Source organism: Arachis duranensis, chromosome 3, assembly GCF_000817695.3.
Source record: "Arachis duranensis cultivar V14167 chromosome 3, aradu.V14167.gnm2.J7QH, whole genome shotgun sequence".
Lineage (NCBI taxonomy): Eukaryota > Viridiplantae > Streptophyta > Magnoliopsida > Fabales > Fabaceae > Arachis > Arachis duranensis.
This window is the reverse complement of record NC_029774.3, coordinates 96,270,226-96,279,921: the sequence shown is the minus strand read 5'-3', so window position 1 is coordinate 96,279,921 and position 9,696 is coordinate 96,270,226. Positions and strand designations below refer to the sequence as shown.

The 9,696-nt window shown below is 35.8% G+C and overlaps 1 pseudogene; it reads right to left on the bottom strand.

Annotated features, from left to right (window-relative positions):
- Positions 1–3,230: 3,230 nt before the first annotated feature.
- Positions 3,231–4,591, bottom strand: LOC127745562 (MDIS1-interacting receptor like kinase 2-like; annotated as a pseudogene).
- Between the last annotated feature and the right edge of the window lie 5,105 nt (positions 4,592–9,696).

Genomic DNA, 9,696 nt, shown 5'->3' with positions numbered 1-9,696 from the left:
TTGCCCATGCGTGCGCGTCCTCTGCGCGTGTGTGTGGGTAGCCAAATGTCAAATCCAGGCTTCAGCGTCAGTCATGCGTGCGCATGCTTTGTCCTAGGTGCTCCATCGACGCGTGCGCGTCGATTGTAGAACTTTGCCTCCATATTTCAATCTCCCCGAGAACGCTGAGTAAATGAACGTAGTGTTCTCTTTGAAAATAAGCGCGAACCACTACCACGCGTACGCGTCATGCACGTGTACGCGTGGGTCTTCAAAAATTGCCCCTGACGCGTAGGCGTCCTGTACGCGTGCGTGTCGCAAGTGAGCGTGGCGTTCTTTCTTTGAACACAACGTTACTCTGGAGTGCTTCTCATTTTCTTTACTTTCTCACCTAAAATCAATCAAACAAGAAATCAAAGTCTCACCAAAATCATAAGAAATTGCATCGTTTATAATAATCACTTAATTCTTGCGTAAATCTCATGATTTTGTATAAAATTAATGATGTTTGATTAAATCAAGATAAACATGGAATTCCACTCCAATCACTTACTTATTGTGCAAGAAAGTGCATAAAACCTAATGAAACAGATGAAAAATGCTTGTGCAACTAGCATAAGATGACTTGTCATCAGCACCAGTACAAGGGCTAGGGGCACCCAAGCCAGTAAATGACTCTGTAAAGGAATTTTTTAGGCGTTAATAAAAGATTTCTATTTCTTTTAAAAGTTTCTTATTTCAAACGCATCAACTTAAGCTTGATAAACCGCAAAAATCATCGTCCAATCTGAAGATGTTGGCGAGATAAAGTGACGAGGTACAAGTTATTGTAAGATGTTATACAAAAAACTCTACAAAGCAACCTCAAACAGGTCAGATAAAAAAGAGAGTTATAGAAGTAACTTAAAAATCGATTACAAAAGTTGGACATATGTAAGGAAATTAATAAAGTCATCAAAGGGCAAACCAAGTCACGACCTACCATAAGTATTCAACAAAAGTACACTTTGATAAAGTTTTGAACACAGTTTAATAAAAAGTTGCAAACAATAACTAAACAATAGCGGTAAAGTGTTACAAAAACTACCCACTATTACAAAATCATATTGTTATAAAAGCCCACAGGTCGAGCTAATAACAAAATTACAAAAGCGATTTTAAGAGAACTCAAGGCTCCTTGCCAAAAAAGGGATCAAGCTTCTCGCCAGTAGCTTTATCCCTTTTGGAAGAAGGAGGAAGCACAGAGATAGGTATGACCAATACCATAACCAAGGAGGCCTCAACAATAACATCTTCAGATGGCGCTCCCGAGGACAAAGTCGGAGCTATCTGAGGTCCTGAGGTCAAAGATGGATCGATCTGAGCTCCCGCAGACTTCAAATTCTGAGGAGGCTCCTTCTTATCGTCCAAATCAGGCACAAGAACAATATCCCCGTCCACTAGTATGTTATCTGTGTTGAAGAGGGAGAGATCAAGGTCAGGAGCCAAGACCTTAATTTGGGCTTCCAGGTTTTCAAACATCTTGTCCATACCTATGGCAGATGTTTTTTGGAAATCGGCCACCTCCTCCTTTAATTTTTCTAGCTCCTCCTCCCGGGCTAACCTCTCCCCAAAGACCTGAGTATAAATTTCCTGATACTTTTTGGCCTTTTCCCTGGCCAAGCTAGCAGCAACTTCTGACCTGTTTGCCCTCTCTCGAGCACTCTCCAGATCGGCCTTCAAGGTGTCCCTCTCCTTCTCTAGTTCTGCCTTAGTCTCACTTAGCCTCTCCACATTAGTTCAGACAGCCACCAAGGCTCCAGTTGTGGCCTGGATAGGAGATTTCGTTAGCACCCTAGACAACTGAGAGAAAACCCCCCACAATGCAAAGTCCTCTTCGCGCTAAAGTTTGCAGGTGGTTCTGAATTACCACATCATCCATGCACACGATGATGAGGGAGAAGGTTCTCTTCCCCCCAAGCTAAAGTGTCAAAGTTTTTGATATAGATGCCCTCATCCTCATCAATTTTTTGTTTCTCAGAGGGAGGTTCAGTAGAGGAAGGAGATGAAAGGGTGGACTCTAAGGGGATAAGGCGGGAAATGGGAGTTAGGATGATAACTTTTGGATAAGGCGGGGAAAGATACTATAGCTACGATAACATAGACAAAGATTCTTTCAAAGAAAAGAAGAGAGTCTTTCAAATCTTTCTGGTAACAAACGTTTTCTCTTCTCAAAACACTTCACATCAAAACAAAGTTTCACCAAAACAAACAAAAGAAAGGTGTAAAGACAGCAAAAGCAAAAACCAACAGCAAGCAAGTCTCATACAATCAGAAAAGAGAGTTTGAGGGAACGTCTAAAGGCACCACAACACGAACGATCCCCTTCACGCCGGCAAAAGCAAATAACTCTTTAAACACCAAGATTGAGAAATCTTGAGGGAACATAAATAGACGAAATGACACAGATGAAGACTGTGGTGAAGAAGAAAGTACAACAACCTTTCAAAAACAACAAAAGGAGAAGGAGAGCCAAAAAGTCCCCTTTATAAAGAACAATAAATCTAAAATGGCTCTTTCACTCCTCTTCAACTGTGTGCGAATCCCCAGGAGCAACTACCGTACATTTTTTAACAACCATTAAAGCTCCACCAACGTTCAAAAATTCGAATTACGTCGGGTAGTACCAACAAGGTTAAAGTCCAACGTCCACAGCAGAGGCCAACGAATGCTTGAGTCTGACCTATAAAAGGAACGGACTCAAGCAGGGGCACTGTTCATACCCTGGCCTAATATATAAAAGCTAGGCCCAACAATACTAAAAGCCCCACCAATAAAGGTGGACTTCATGATAAGCCCGACCTCTTTAAGGAGGTCAGACGCTGACATAAAGGTCCAATCCTACTTTACTTAACAAGTCACTGCCTCCTTAAATTTCTCCTACTATCTTTACCCCAACTAGAAGGTAGATCCCAACAAACTCCCAAGATAAAGGGAACACTTATCTATCAGAAAAGATAGAACTACTCAAAGGTGGTTATCTACTCTACTATAAATACACTGGAACCCCTAAGTATGACATATTCTAATCTACTAAAAACCTGCTTAAAGCCCTTGCTAACTTAAGCATCGGAGTCTCTTGCAGGTACTACCCTCCACCTCCTCACGAGAAACTCGGACAGGCAGTACCTCGATACCAAAAAGGTCTAACACTGCCACATAAAGAGATCTGGACCTCATGTTCAGGCCCAAATCATTGTTTCAGGTAACCCTCAAAACAACAACGTTAATTGTTATAATGATAGAAGCTCAAAAAGAGCAAAAAGAATTGGCCTGCTCAGCTTGTTCAAACTTAAATCTAGCCAAAACCTACAAGTCTTTTAGGTTTATTAACACTTCTGGTTTTAATACTTAACTTAACTTGTTGTTCCTCGTGAAAATATGAACCTGAAAAACCAACAGCCAGATTGACAATTCTCTAATCAGAGAATTGTCGCTGGCGTGGAGGTAATTAAGTATGTTCAGGGGGCCTAAGTATAAAAGAACCAAACCCTGAAGCTTGTTGGATATAAGCTCCAGCTTCTTCAAGTTCTTGAGGTCGTTAAAAGTGATGGGAATAGCTTTGGAAGGTTGCTGTGATCGAGCAAAGCTCTTCAAGATCAGAGAGTGAGGCAATTGAGGAGGGTATGACGCTAGAGAAAGTGTCCAAGTTGGAGGTAGGAAAGAAGATTCCAAGTTCGAGGGAAGGGACTTGAGTTACCCGCCTGGTCGAGAGTGAGTTCGGTGACTCTGCTGAAGCTAGAGAGGATGGAGTCGCACCTGAAGCCGCATGTGAATTTCTGAGTGAAGAGATTATCACACTAGTCAATAGTGAAGTTCCATGAGCTTAAGCAAGAGCTGGGATTTACAAAACTTGGGTGAATCTGATTCTTGAAATCCTTCAAAAGTTATGTGTCACTCCAACGAGTCTTTGATTCTGATCCCAACATTAATAATAGTAGGAAAATCAGACTGAGACACCACCCATTATTGATATCAAGAAAAGGAGGAAGAACGACAAGAAAAGGAGAGAGAAGCACCATAAGTTACTATTAAGAACGAAGGAGCAAAGAGAGTTAGGGTTAAATAGAGATGGAGGGACCAAATCAGGTAGAAAGTTGTTGCAGGTACCAACGTGGCACATTGTAGACACATCAGCACTGAAACGGGTGACTTATCATCGAAAATATGCCCAGAGACTATTATGGTTCTCAAAGCTGAATCTGGGGGACCACTATGGTGGAATTGGAACCTCAATAACCAAATTGGATAATTCCGTGAATCTCAGAGATTATTATAGGAATTTACTCTCTGAAACTTTAACGGAGAAATTGTAGGTATCGAGTGCATGGTTTTATTTCTTAACCGTGACTTTAGAATGGATTAGAATTATCTAAAAGAAATTATAAAGCACAAAAATGAAATAAGTAATTGTTATTGTATTAATATTTTTTTAAAATTATATGTCATCAAAGAATAATTACTTCTTTGTTTATGAGTTAAGACTTCACATACCGCTTACAAATAGGGCTGCATACGGATCGGAGCGAATCGGATATGGCCAAAATTTTGATTCAATCCGCACTAAATTCATCAGATCGGATCGGATCTAATATCTGCACATTTTATATTCAGATCTGATCCGATCCAATCTGCACATTTGCGGATCGGATATCAGATATATCTGATCAAAAAACAAAAAATAATAATATACTTCAAAATTCAAAAATTAGAAAAATATATTAATATCTTAACTTTAAAATACAAAAAATAACATACCAAAAAAATCTAGAATTTAAAAGAAAAATAACTACAGTCAAATCATAACAGATCACCAGTAGTTTTACAAGAACCAGAAACCTAAATCAAACCTTAATAGCATCTAAATTTTAAAAAAAAATCATACAACAAGATAGTCACAAATCAAAAAATTATAAAGCATAAAATTTGTTCTTATTTAATTTTTGAAAATAAAAAGGCATCAAAGGAAGCAGCAGAAGATACATAGAACAAACGGACTCAAGTAGACAAAAAATTGGAGAAGAAGCAGAAACAAAATGGTGACTAAAATGCCCAACAAATGTAAAATAACGATGATGACGAGATTGGTGAAGAACAGAGGCAAGGCAGAGAAGAACCACGATTAAGGTTTAACGCGGCTGTCGAGGACAAAAAGAGCAGTGCAACCATTGACCCACGAAGAGAGGAGCGCCACTGAGAAAGAAAAGAGAAGAGAAAACAGCGAGGTGGTGAGAAAGAGAAGATGGATGCGAGACAGGAAGGCAACGGGATGCGATATGGGGAGGCAACGGGATGTGAGTCGGTGAACGAATAAGATTTGAGAAGAGGTGAATGACGCTGGTGGTCACTGCTAAGTAGATTAGAGAATGAGACTTGAGATGTCTGCGTCTGAAAAGTGAGACTTGAAATGTCTGCGTCTGAAGGTTAAGGGTTAGGGTGTTTGATTTCTAAACTTAACTATTTATATTATTTATTTATTAAGTATACGGATTTGCAGATGCAGGTGTGATATCCGCGATCCGATTCTTTTAGAGTGCAGATGTGATAAGATCCGATCCAATAACTGTGTGGATCGGATAATATCCGCAATTTACAGATCGAATAGGATAAATACTGCAAATCTGCGAATATTATCCGATCCATATTCAGCCTACTTACAAAGTGTGAAAATAAAGTAATTTCTAACTAACTTTCTCATAAATAAAAGATAAATACTCTTTATAATTTATTCAATGATTATTAGAAGAATTTAATTATATCATCATAATTAACATTAATTATCTATTTAATTTTAGTTTTAAAAATCAAATTACTCAACAATAATAAAAAGTATTTTTGCAAATTAAAAGAATTTTTAAATGAGCCCCAATAATTATCAAATTTTATCTTTGTTCTCAATCCACACAATTTATTAATTAACTCCAGCCACAAATATTAGATTAAGTATTTAAGATGACCATTCATTCAGTTTTTGTGTCAGTTCGTGTGTTATTCATGAAGACTATATTAGTTGTTTGAATTGCTATTAAGAATTAATTAACTAGTTGTTTGGTGTAGTTGTAACACTACTGTTTAAGGTTTGTCAACGTTGGTGGTGGGATTGGTCCCCCAGCAAACAATAGACCAACAGAAACATGAATGCATACAAAGGAATGAAGAAAATAAATTGAAACCAACATGGATTCATTTGAAAATAGGATATAAGAAATTATTGTGTAGTGTTATGACAGAAAAGATCGCATGTTCTTGAAATTTGGTGGAGGGGTTGCCTGTCTGGTTTTTATTTTAATGGAACATGGAATAGGTCATAATTATATTTTAATAAATACTAATTTCCTTATTCTGTGTTGCCTTTTGATTTTTCCTTTGATATATATATTTTTTTAGCTTTTGACTTTTTTTCAAGAATTGATTGGACTATGAAAAAGGTAAAAATAGTAAATTAAGACCTATTTAAAAACTCTTATCATTTATAAAAATAATTTTACGTTGATTAAATGATTTGGTTTTTAAAACTCAAATAACTATGATAGCACAATTGAACTTCTCCAATAATCATTGAACAAGTCATAGAGAATAACATACCCTTTATTTATAAGAGGATTGATTAGAAATTATCTTAAAATAATATTTATTTTCTTATAATTATATTTGATAAAAAATTAAATATCTAAACACAAATTAAGTTAATATCAATTTAATTCTAATTAAAGTTAATTCTGTACAATATCTGTTTACAAACGCGAGTCTAAACACACATCTAGTCTATAATAGCTAGCTTGGTAAGAAAAAGTTAGCAACAATTGCAAACAAATGAGAGGTGGAATATTGATGAAGCTGAGTATGAATTTTCTCCATCTTCGTTGGTGACCAAACCCGAGACTTTATATAACTACTTTACAGATATCTATGTGTGAATGAAATTTTGCAACACAAGTTAGGTCTATTTGAGTAACTAATAATGAGGACACAAAGTGCATGCTATGATTATTATCTTATTCGTGCTGTCGAAGCGATCAATAAAAACAAATGCATACTGTTGTGGGAAAAAGACCAAGGTTTTATATATACCGTCGTTGGGTATAATAATATGAGTTGTTCCATACCCATCACGTGGTGCCATACGTGTAAGGGAAGACTTCGATCACCATGCACTACAAGATTTTTGTTTATTTGTGGAGGTTTTTTTTCTTATTTGTGGAGGTTTATAACCCCCACCAAATAGTTTGTGGGGGTTTCTAAAACCCCCAAAATTTGAGGTGCCACGAGGTCTTTTGTGGGAGATTTTAAAAACCTCCACAATCTATTCAGTGGGGGGTTTTGTGAGTGTTTAGTGGGGGTTTTATATTAGACTTTTGTGACGGTTTTAAATCACTTTTGTGGCAGTTTAAAACCCCCACAAATTGATTTTTTAATTTAACAAGAATTAACTATTTTGTGTGATTTTCAAACCTCCACAAATCCTGTAATTAATTATTTATTTTAAATTACAAATCATTCATTAATCTCATCTCATTCATATACTCTCAATTAGAAATTTATTTTTTAATATCAAAATTTAAAAACTAAATCTTTTATAACACAATTTCTCAATATAAGATATAACTCTATATATAAAAATATTCTCAATGTCAATAGTTCCAAACACAATTCCATATAATATTGCAGAACTAGACTACTTCACCAAAGAATGCTACAATTGGCAAAGAAAAAACCTTGTCTATGGATCCTAGACCATCATCAATTCCAGAAATTTCAGTAGCTGAACCTTTAGCTTGTCGCCATATACAGGATTCTTGTAATGGTTCTACAAGTTCAACATCAGCAGAAATCTCCACACCTAACTTTATGTAAACCTTGCCTATCACACATTGAAGCAAAATTCTAAGTTGGCAAAGATATGTAATAATTCAAGCTACAGCATGGCATTGTGGTGGATGATAAAGTACAAATACGAAAATATTTACACAGAACAGCCCTGCTAGTAAACTGCTAGATCTATCTCAAGCTCTTTGTACCTCAGTTTTTGCTTTGGCATAATATCTCTCAAGGTGAGTATTAGCTCAAATATGTGGGTGCACCAATACAAATGCTTTCAATTTAGAGTAAATCTCAGCCTTAACAACAAATAACCATAAGTAAATAGAAGTAACTCAAAACTCTAGTTAAGAGACAGCTGATAAGAGCAGGTAGCAAGGGAAATAGTTAATTAATCAAGTAATTATAATTCACAATTAGAAAGAAAGATAGAGAATCATGTTCATAGAAAATAATCAAACTGGTAGATGGAAAAAGGGCAGTGTTTACAGCAGTAATAAGAGAAAGGCCTGTGTCAAAAAAGCCTAAATCATTGATTTTAAACAGACATAGTAAAAAAGCCTAAGTCACATACATAGTAAAAAATACTCATTGATTTTAAACATATTCTATAAGTCAAACTTAAAAAATAAGAACAGAAAATAAAAATACAAAATGCAAATCAACCAACCAAAACAAAGTAACTAATTATCACTCCTAACATAACAGTAATTAATGTCTTGACTTAAAAAAATACAGAATAAAAGGGAATACCAGTAAGAAAGTTGCAACAGAACAGAGGAAGCTCTCAAGAAAGGAAGATCTCAAGATCCATCAACAAAAGCTTCTGCATCTTTGGAAAAGTCAACATCAGTAATTATAGATAACAAATCTTGTCTCCTCCGCTTACTTATAGCAAGTTTCCTCTGCTAGCCTTAAGCTCAGGGCTCAGAGCAACACTTGTCACTTAATTATAGCAAATAACAAATCTTGAAAGATAGGCAGTTAAAGGCAGTTAAAGAGAGATAGATCTAAGTTTAAGGTAAGACGAAAGGCAGTTAAAGAAAAACACGATATAAATAAACAGATGAGGACTTAATTACTCATGCATTCTAAGACCAACAAAACCTTCATAAGAAAATATGATATATAAATTCCTGGATGAAAGAATAAAAATAAACCTACAATTGAAAATAAACTGTTTGACCAAACTAGACTTGACCAGACTCTGGGCTCGATTATATAGCAATGCTTGACTTCCTAATCAAAACTTGTTTATATGTATATTGGCATAATATCTCTCAAGGTGAGTATTAGCTAGAAAATGTGGGTGCACCAATACAAATGCTTCCAATCTAGAGTAAATCTCAGCCTTAACAACAAATAACCATAAGTAAATAGAAGTAACTCAAAACTCTAGTTAAGAGATAGCTGATAAGAGCAGGTAGCAAAGAAAACAGTTAATTGATCAAATTTATAAAATATATAGAAGCGCCATAGTGTATACAATATAAGGATAAGTTTCATGTAATCAAGAATAGTGTTCTTACAATTCTGCCAATCCAGTAAGGTTTGCAATTGTATCTGGAATATGTCCAGATAAGGAAAATCCTTTTGATGCCAAGTTCCTGCAAGAAGCAACTAATGCATTGTTAAAAATCAAAACTAAATAAGAAAAAGAAAGGGAACACAAAAAAAAAGAAAGAATATAAATACAGATTGTGAACCTACAGAGATATAACATGTTTGTTGCTACAATCAACATTAGACCAACGATAGCAGGGGCTCACAAAAAAACTATTCCAATCTTTAATTTAATTATTGGAATCATTGAGGGCCCTCAAAAATTCAATCAATGCTTCCCCTGTATATATATATATA